Consider the following 11,431-nt stretch of genomic DNA (forward strand, 5'->3'; position numbering starts at 1 on the left):
GTTTCCCTCGGCAAACATATACCATAGCAGTGGTTTTGAAATTGCTGGTAATTTCAAATTCAAAATGCCTTGGGATATGTACTTTGCAATTAATGCACGTCAGGCAATCACTTCTGTCTTATGGTAAAGGCGTCTTATAGGTAAATGAATAGGTTAATTGCAATTATAATAACGTGTTTAATTTTATATTTTTCCCATGTAAATGCATTAAAAGCCTAACGAGTGTCGCTTCATATTCTTTCGTCTGACGATGTATTTAGTTATAACCGCCTTCATTGGGTATATAAAATACATTGGGCAGAGATTTTGGTCATTACCGTTTTCATCCATCTACTAAATCATCTTCAAAAATTTTGTTGACGAGATTTTCACAAGGCTCTCTGCAGAATGGAAAAAATTGGGTTTCAAGTGATTGTTGACGAGATTTTCACAAGGCTCTCTGCAGAAGATATTGGCCGTTTCAAATGTCTTTCGAAGAATTTTTATAGGGAATTGTCAAGTCATGCATTTCAGATGATGCATGCTATCCGACGTGGAGATTCAGTACAAAAGAAACTACTATCCTGTAAAGACACGTCAATTGTCATTGACGACGTAGTTGGTGGTAATTTAGATGTTGTTAGAAGCAAAACCTTAAGTTTTCCTAACTATGTGCACCCTAGCTTCTTACGTATTCTATCTTCATTTAATGGTTTGTTGTTAGTTTGCAATGAAGGGATTTCCTGTCAGTTGATTCTTTGGAATCCAACTATCAGGCGTTATAAGGTTTTATGTAATGACTACTTCAATTACAATCATCATCGAAACTCTGATACTGGTGGAATTTATTTTGATCAGTTCAATGATCTGAAAGTGCTGAACATCAGATGTTACCGTAATGTAACTGCTGCTCGTGTTTACTCACGACGTCGTGAGTCATGGAGAACAATAAATTTCGGTAGTGTAAACAATTATGGTTCAAGTCATTATTCATGGTCTACAGGAGTTTATGCTGATAAAACCATATATTTTATGGTTTCAAATTATTGGTATACACTAGGTAAGAGGAACATCGTTGCTTTTGATCTTCCTAGTGAGACTTTAAGAATGCTTCATTTTTTCGAGAGTATTGTAGTCAATCCTTGCCAAGGGCATTTTTTGACCATCGGAAAGAGGTTGCATTTGATTGTTATTGGAAAGTCTGCTGAGCTAACTGCTGATTTGCTCAGATATGAAGAAGAAGGCTGGATGAAGGTGTTTGTTTTCAATAATCCTCGTGTAGTTAATTATGTAGATAGTCGCCGAAGTACTAATATAATTGAAGACAACAAGTGGCTGATAACAAGCATCTGGGGGGACATGATTGAAGTTGATCTGAGCAAAGAACTTCTGAAATACCTCCAACATGTTGACAACTACAATGGTCCGAAAGGAGCTTTACTTATCGAAACTATTGTTTCACCAATTGATTAGGAATTAGGATCCTGTATTTTATTGAATGTTATTTGTTGTTTTGACAATTGTATTTTTTATATAATTAGTTGTGTTAAAATTCTTAATCATGTTTGTTATTTAAATTAAGTAAATGAATATTGATGTTTGAGAGTGTAAAAGCTTGTAATATTGGCAAAGGTCTGTTTAAATGATCAAAGCTCTGTTATTGGGAACAGATGTTTCAAAATTAAACAGTGGTTGATACATCTGTTGACTTGGGTCAACAGATGGATGAACTCTGATGATGTTTGAAACTTGTAGTTTTTATATAATTAGTTGTGTTAAAAATATTAACCATGTTTGTTATTTAAATTAAGTAAATAAATATTTAGGTTTGAGAGTGTAAGAGCTTGTAGTATTGGCAAAGGTATGTTTAAATCATCAAAGCTCTGTTATTGGGAACAGATGTTTGAAAATAAAACTGTGGTTGATACATCTGTTGATTTTGGTTAACAGATAGATGAAAACAGATGTTTGGAACTACTGTTGAGAAAACTGTGGTTGAAACCGCTGTTTGGTTAAAATGGTGGTTTAAAACCACTGTTTGGTTAAAATAGTGTTTTGTGGAGGTTGAAGGGGATTGAAATGACTGATGGGTTAAAATATTGTTTTTTTTTTTTTTTTTTTTTTGAGTAGGAAGATTCTTGAATCACTGTTTATATAAGGATTGTTGTTAAAGCTCAGTGTTTTAATCCACTGATAGGGTATCCACTGATAGTTATAGTCAGCTACTGTTTTTATTTTCAACACTGTAATATTGGCAAAAGTATGTTTAAATGATCAAAGCTATACACATATCTATGTATTCTATCAATATATGTTATGTATGTTAAATATCTTTTATATTTACTTATAGTTGTCTTTTAGCTATAATAAATAACATGTTTTCGTACAATATTTATACACATATCTATATATTCTGTCAATATATGTTATGCATAATTTTCTAAGAATCGATCCGTGTTTGCACACAGGTCTTACCGCTTCAGTGGTTGAAACACCAGTTATTCTAACAAACAGTAATTAATCTAAATAACTTTCCCGAGCCCGGGAAGCAATCCCGGGTAAAAACCTAGTATATTAATAAACAAACATAATGAATAGTGCTTCTTATTATTATAATAATATATAGATTTTTTTATCAAATAAGTCAATACTTTAACAAAGTTTAGTTGAGAATAAATAATAACTAAATACTTTAGCCAAGTTTCATATTTGTTTTTATATAGATCAATTTATTTATGATTAAATTACTTTTTAAGTTCCTATGGTTTTATTTATTTTATTAAAAGAAAAGAAAAAAAAAAGATAACAAGGGCATTTCATTTAGGTTTTTGGAAGTCCTTTAATGGCTTAAGTCCGCTTAACTACAAAACTAAACACCAAAAACCACCTAATGGATTTATGGATCCATGGCACAATAAATGGTCATTTGCCTCTCGTCCGTGCCCAGAAAAAGAAGAAAAAGAGATCTCTCTCTCAAATGCCTTTAATTGACCTTAACTTTTAATAATTTTATAGTGCGGCAATAGATATTGGTTGTTGACTTATTGTATTACCCTATATACACATTTACATTTACATTTACATTTACAATTACATTACAAGTTAAAAGGAATAGTACCAGGCAGGCCTGGTACTTTCCTATTGGACCAGCCTATTTTTTATTTAATTTTATTTCCAGTTTAAAATTACGCTTTCGTCCTTCGTTTAAAATTACGGTTTTACAAGTTAAAAGGAATAGTGTCAGGCGCCAGGCAGCTTGCCTGGCACTTTCCTATTGGACCAGCCTATTTTTCATTTAATTTTATTCCCAGTTTAAAATTACGCTTTCGTCCTTCGTTTAAAATTACGGTTTTACAAGTTAAAAGGAATAGTGTCAGGCAAGCTGCCTGGCACTTTCCTATTGGACCAGGCTATTTTTAATTTAATTTTATTTCCAGTTTAAAATTACGCTTTCGTCCTTCATTTAAAATTGCGGTTTTGCCCCTAGCTAAAAAATAAAATTACAATTTTGCCCCTAGCTAAAATTAAGTTTTCGCCCCCAGCTCAAAATAAAATTATAATTTTGCCCTTAGCTCAAAATTACGCTTTTGCCCTCGATTAAAAAAATACATTTTTAATTTTGTTACCAGTTTAAAATTACGGTTTCGCCCTCCGTTTAAAATTACGGTTTTGCCCCCAGTTCAAAATAAAATTTTGTTTTCCCCTCTAGCTAAAAATTACGATTCTGCCCTCAGCTCAAAATTACGTTTTTGCCTCCAGTTCAAAATAAAATTATGTTTTCCCCCTAACTCAAAATTATTAGCTGCCTATCACTTCTCTATTGGACCAATTCATTTTTTATTTAATTTTATTATCAGTTTAAAATTACTCTTTCGTCCTTCGTTTAAAATTACATTTTTGCCCCCAGCTAAAAATAAAATTATAATTTTGCCCTAGCTCAAAATACGCTTTTGACCTCGGTTCAAAAACTCTTTTTTAATTTTGTTCCCAGTTTAAAATTACGGTTTCGCCATCCGTTTAAAATTACGTTTTGGCCCCAGTTAAAAATAAAATGTTGTTTTTTCCTCTAGCTCAAAATTACGTTTTTCCCACAGTTAAAAATAAAATTATGTTTTCCACTAGCTCAAAATTATGCTTTTACTCTCAGTTTAAAATCATGATTTCACCTCCTGTTCAAAATATAATTCTGATTTTGCCCTCTGTACAGACATATATGTTATGAGAGAGAAATATTTGTCTTATTGCCCCGCAACGCGGGCAGGGCAAAAACTAGTTAAGAACATAATTCACAAATGGAGTATCTTAGACCAAAATATTGCATTTCGGGTATCTACTTTCTCGTTACTAGTATTCATCCTTTTTTTTCCATGGTGGAGTAGTAAGGGAGAGTTTTGGTGTACTAAGGGACCCAAGTTCGATTTCTGTCATTCCCATTATTTTCTATTTTCTACGGCACGTGGTGATAATGGGAGACTAGGCGAATAGGTGGAGATCGCTAGTTCGATCCTTGAACTGAGCGGATTTTACCTCACTGCCAGTGGCAAAGCTTGAGATTTCGGACCTGAGGGTCGAAAACGTATATACCTAAAAATTTCTATAAGACCGGAGGGGTCGAAAACGTATATACCAAAATATTTGTATACGAAAACTACATACTATCCACTACTGAGCGAAAAGTTCACGGGGGGGGGGGGGAGGGGCGGCCGCCCCCTCCCGACCTATAGAAGCTGCGCCACTGCTCACTGCAATGTCGTGCCTTCGGACAAGTGTTCACGGGCTTCGGCCCTAGGTGAGGGTTTTCCCCGGTTCGGAGGCGAGTGTATCCCGATGTGGTGAATTTCGCCAGTAACCCATTTGAATAATTTGTTAGACCATTAAAAAAAGTATTCAACCTTTTCAACTTTGATAAAGAAAGACTAAGTAACTTTGAATGGGTCTAGTAATTTTGACCAAGGCTAATCATAACAAAAGTTCTCCGTAATGTTAATGGACCCAATTAACCCTTAGAGGGAGACAATTTGGTGAATCCCAAAAGTCGTTAAAACAAATAGTGGCCTCTCATAGAATGATTCGGAAAGATTAATGTCATAAAAAATAACAATATTATATCTTATTTCGTACGAAAATGTTCTTAATCTAAATTTGACACATTAAGTATCAGGACTAGTTCAGAATACACGAGAACCTCCTCAAACCGAAAATACCCTTGAATAAACAAGAAAAGCTGGTAGGGAGTTATGTTAAGACTATGTAAACAACAATTTGTTGATGTAGTCATGTAGATGTCATGTGGATTTTTTTTTTTTTTTTTTTGTGAGATAGAACACCAATTCATTAATTTTGACTGCTTTAAACACCAATTTACCATGAAAATTATCCATTTCAACATTTATATATAAGTACATGTATTATAAACAGGTTATGTGACTTTAAAATAACGAAATTTGGTTGAATATGCAAAACAAATTAGACCAAAGGGCTTTTGGTCTAGCGCGGTATTAAGATGTTAGATAAGTATTTGCCTTTCTAAGCATGGGCGTAGGATAGTAGGGGCGGGAGGGGGCAGCCGACCCCACGAACTTTTCGCTCAGTAGTGGAGAGTATGTAGTTTTCGTATAGAAATTTTTGGGTATATACGTTTTTGACCCCCTGGTTTTATAGAAATATTTTGGTCTATACGTTTTCGACCCCTCGGTCAGAAATTTCAAGTTTTGCCACTGTTTCTAAGTGGTGTGGGTTCAATCAGTGGCGAAGTTTGAGATTTCCGATAGGGGGTCGAAAACGTATATATCCAAAAATTTCTTTAGAACCAAGGGGTCGAAAACGTATATAGCCAAAAATTTCTATACGAAAACCACATCTATTACACTACTACTGAGCGAAAAGTTCGGGGGTCGGACCCCCCCCCCCTCCACCGGCCCCTTCTAACCTGCGCCAATAGGTTCAATACATATGGTGGACAAAAGGTGTAGTTTAATAGTAGAATTAGAGATAGTATGAGTTGTCATTCTTAAAAATAATGCAAAATATATAAACATGTTAGTTTTTATGAAATGATACACAATAATGAATGGTTTATTTATATTGTTCTTTGTGTTACATTCAGTTAAATTTCACATTTACTTTCGAATTCAGAATAGTATTGATGAATATATCTTGTTCACTCATGATTCATATAGTTATCCATTTTTAAAAAATATAAACTCTTGTTGTTTGTTTTTTACTTTTGACTTGAAACATATTGATATAGGGAATCTTGTATGTCACGCGGGCCTATTTTTGGGCTTCAGACTTTCAGAGTGCTGTTACTGTTGTATGAAGCGGCCTTGTTACACGGGCCTATTTTTAAACTTTAACCCAAACCAAGGGATTACATTTTAGTATCTCATAGTAAATAGTATGCCTTAAGGGAAAATAAACTTTCTTTTATGTGAAAAAAATAAACTTGCTTTTATGTGTGTGTGTGTGTATAATAATGTCAAAGCAAGTTTAAATACACAGCAATATTTATAATCACAGCTCTAATCTTATACTTTTTCCACATCTCATCTATAAAATTAACAAGAGTAAAATGCCCGGATAGTCCCTGTGGTTTTGTGTGGTTTTGTAAAATAACACCTATAGTCCCAAACTTTTGGAAATTACACCGGTGCTCCCTGTGGTTTGACAGTTTGTTACTCGGATAATCCCTAGAGTGGATGTTCATTAGTTTTCACCATTAAGTCCATGTAAAATGACCAAAATGCCCTTAGTATATTAAACTAAAACCCTAAAAGTAGATATATTAAAATTATCACACAATAAAGAAAACTCTCTCTACCTTCTCACTTCATTAAAAAACCACCACCACAAACCTCCACCGCCGCCATCACCACTCAGCCACCACCACCATCACCACCGCTATCACCGCCCCCGCCACAACCACCACCACCGCCATCACCAAGCCCCCGCCACAGCCACCACCGCTGCCATCATCACCATCACCACTCGCCACCGCACCTCGACTCGCCACCATACATATCCAAATTTTGATGCCTAATTACATACCGGTTGCATCAAACAACTTATATTTTAGTCATGGTTGTAAAACAAGGTTTCCAAGGCCGAGTACTCTCCGAGTAATCGCTACAAGGTAGGCTGCCGAGGCGACTTTCTTTGACTCTGCCTAATTACTCGGAATCGGTCAAACACGGTCAACCTCGGCCAAAATCGTATCTAGTAGGTCAACTCGGGCCTTGTTTGACTTAAAAAATAATAAAACATAATTTCTATGCCTATTATATTAAAGAATGAATATCATTTTCACGTATTTTGTTATAGATATTAATAAATTTATGTTATTTGACATATATTTAATTTCCAAAAACTTATTTCTTTATAATTTAACATGTCCGAGTACTCCCCGAGTACTCTCCGCCTAGGCCGAGTACTCTCAACTCCCCGGTCGGCCGACTAGGGAGCGCCTAGCGACTTTTACAACCATGATTTTAGTCTTCCACATGATTCAAATTTGAATCCCAACATCTTGGAATTATACTAGAAAAACCTTCAACAAAATCTTTAATTTTCAAGATTCAGATAAATAATTGTTTCTTTTTCTTGAGGTTTTCATCAAGATTGTACATAGAACAAGAAAGGCAAATATAAAAACAACCTATTATGATTATAGCTAGTAGCAAGCTTAATCCTCTTACCGTCGGTCACCCACCACTTACCTCCGTCACCGTCCACCGTCCTTCATCATACTCCACCACTCATCTCCGGTCACAACCACCAAACACCACTATTACGATCGGAGCTTCGATGCCACATGTGCAGAGAAAGCCGTATCGGCGGTAACAAATCCTAGGCCACGGAGTGGAGATCGGAGGAAGCGAGAGTGGAGGCGGACAGTGGGGGTACAGGAAGTGGTGGTGGAGGAGGAGATGATGGAGGGGAAGGAGAGAGAGGCTGGTAATGTGTAGACGCCATTGTTGGAAGATTTAGAGGTGCATGTTTTTTTATGGGGCCAATTGATATTTTTAAAGGATTAATTAGTTTTTTATATATATTACTAAAAGCAAGGGGTAACTTTGTCATTTTATATAGATTTAATGGAGAAAACTAACGCAAATCTACTCTAGCGACTATCCTAGTAACAAACTGTCAAACCACAGGGAGCACCGGTGTAATTTCCAAAAGTTGAGGACTATATGTATTATTTTACAAAACCACATGAACTATCCAGGCATTTTACACAATTAAAAATTAGCACATTTAGTTCAAACATTCATTCCACATGGTGTTTGTTTACCTATACTTCTTCCACAATTACCCACTTACCTGCTATACAATATCACACATTTCATTTCTTATATACAATTCTTACATTTCATTAATTATATCGTCAACTTATGGAGTTTGACTCTTCAAGGTCAAACTGTCACTTCTTACTTATTGTACATGTATGAAAGTACACATAGGTACTCCCTTACAATTCTAACATACTTACGAAAACGTCAATTTTATCATTTCTTGTAAAAAATTTCTTCCCTTACCAATATTTAAATCATTCGTCTGGGTCTTAGTCTGTTATTCATCCGAGTCTCATTAATCGATTACTATCATGTAACTTGATTCGATATTTCTTTCCTTCCATAAAATTTTCTTGCTTCAACAACAGTTGTCAAGGGTTATGCTTACTTCATGCATCAACCCTTTCATGTTGTTTTACTATTACTTTTTTATAATTAACATCTCAACTTCGTTTGACTTTTTCAGAAAGTCAAACTCTAAATATATTCTTATCTATGCTTTATCAATTAGCTACAACCTATCCCACGTATGTTCATATATGCACTTACATATACATATGCATTCTGTTATCAGGCAATATGTTTAACCTGACAAAGCTATTAACATCGTTTACTTACAATGTTTATACTTACCTTAGTTGGGGAGAGAAATGAATCCCCTCTTTCATTTATATCCATTCCTACTCGCTTAGGGACTCTACCTTTCTTTCATTGATATCTCGCTCTTAAGGTTTTATCCATACTTACCTACGGATTCCCATCCCCTTTTCGTTCAAACCTTTTTCATTAACTCCCGTACTTACCTACGAACACGAACCTTCCTTTCAAATCTTTCATTCGTACCTTACATTCACGTATGTTTGATCGGTGCCCACTTACGGGTTCAATCCTTTCATTCCTACTTTGTTTTTATTTGTTTGATATGTTCTTACATACGGATTCAAATATTTTTACCTTTCATTCTTATTTGTTTGATTCGTTCTTACTTACAGATTCAAACCTTTCATTCATACCCTTCTTTCTTATATGTTTGAACCGTACTCACCTGCGGATTCAAACCTTACATTCATACTTTTCTTTCTTATATGCTTGATCCGTATTCATCTACGGATTCAAACCTTTCATTCTTATAGAATGCTCTCGTTTTTTTGAGAGTCTTATAACCCATTTCACCCACACGACCACCTACTTCCCAATTCTACCAAAAATACATGTGACGCTTCTCTTGGTCTCATAAGCGTCCTATGCTTCTTGCGCATGTTCCAGGCGTGCAATCCACATACTAGTCTCGTCCCTTCATGTAATCATCACCTTATGTCCGTGAAAACAGATTTTAGCTCATGCAACACTTTTAAGAACTTACAAAACAACATTTTGTCTTGATCGAGTCTCAAATTGTATAGGTCACTAATCACAAGAGCATACGGGTTTGATCTTGTACTTAGTTTCACTCAACCCAGGGCTCTGATACCAACTTGTAAGGCTTTGAACCGTTTCAATCGAAAACACGCAGTAGAAAATGTGATCCATATAATTTCTTTCTTTATAATTGTTCTAGCATACTTAGACAACATTTACAATGACTCTTTAACAAGAACTACATTCTTCATTCTCATTTAATAGATAAAATATAACCCACTTTTACAAATCTACAAGACCCCTCTCCTGTACAATCCATGCTTAGACTCGATCTTCACCGCTTTGCATTCGAACAGTGTTCCTTCCTAATACATTCACATTCTTCACAATTAACATCAACTCGCTTTTTAATCTCAACTAACAGTCAATCAAACACATAATGTGCAAATCATGCCATTCAAGCATATTTCCACTTAAAGCACATTCCTCATGTTAGTTTACTATCAATCATGTCATTATCACATTGTGCACATGTTTATCCATTGCGAGCATAGAATTTCACATACTAACCTATACTAGGCATTTCATCAAACACTTGGTGTGTGTACTACTATCTAATCAGTATGTACAAGTACTTCATTCCTTTTGTAAGAACATCACCTGAAATACGTCCCTCAACTGGTTGATCCGATGAAGAGTGGGCCGATCTCCAATCTACAAAACAGAACACCATTAGGACTCGTTACAGGAATGAGGTTATTCCTGTAACCACCCTTCGGCGTGAGAATAAGAATTCGTTTGTGGGAGTAAAAGAGAATGTAATGAGAGAGAACAATGTGTCTTACCTTCATGACAGCATCTCTATTTATACTTATGGGTGACTTTAGGGTTTCCCCTTAAGTCGGGAAGTCGGTTAGGCGACATCTCCTACTTTGTCGGAGATTATTTCATAGTATATTTGCATGGAGATTTCCTCCATATTTATTTATTGCTGCTTATTTAATGGTGGATATTTGACTCAGAATGACCGGGCCGGGTCATTCCTCCACACATTTCTTCCAACTTCTTGCTTTCATTCATCAACACAACTAAACATCCAATTATTTCATACCATACTCAACCTAACTAACAAGCATCCATCACATATTACATGTAGGAACTAGGTTCACTTTTTATTAAAAATATTAATAAAAATAATAAATAATAACGAGACTCTCGTTATTTGTGGGAAATTCGACTAGTACAATACCGGTTACAAAAATAAATAAACCAATATAAAATACAATTTAATTGTACCAATCTTGATTTAAGCCAACATCTTTGGAAGAACTTCAACCGCACCATCTTGTACAAACCTTTGCTGCAAGAATGAACAAACTGTCGTTGACGGTTTTGATTGAGGATCGTGTTAGACACGGGGCCCTTAAAACAGATTCCGCGCCTTCTCTCAGACGGTCTGTTTCCAGGATACAACAACCGAAGCAGTAGTTGTACTGCCGGAGATGACACTCGCGCCCGAGATTACACCGGGTATAAATTGGTGTTCATAAAATTGGAACAATGTAAAGGATTATAGAATTGAGAGTACTCCTCTTAATGAAAACATCGAGACTAAAGAGAATGTATATTTTCCTGTGTCTAGTATGAACCACCAAGTTCACATAAATACACCTATAGTTTTAATCTCATTAAAACTCGTAACAAAATAGGCATTAATCTTGGCATAACTATAACATTAATCTTGTAATAAACAAGATAATGAATATGACATTAATCTCTAATTTAATGGACTTAAGTGG

Source organism: Helianthus annuus, chromosome 1, assembly GCF_002127325.2.
Source record: "Helianthus annuus cultivar XRQ/B chromosome 1, HanXRQr2.0-SUNRISE, whole genome shotgun sequence".
Classification (NCBI taxonomy): Eukaryota; Viridiplantae; Streptophyta; class Magnoliopsida; order Asterales; family Asteraceae; genus Helianthus; species Helianthus annuus.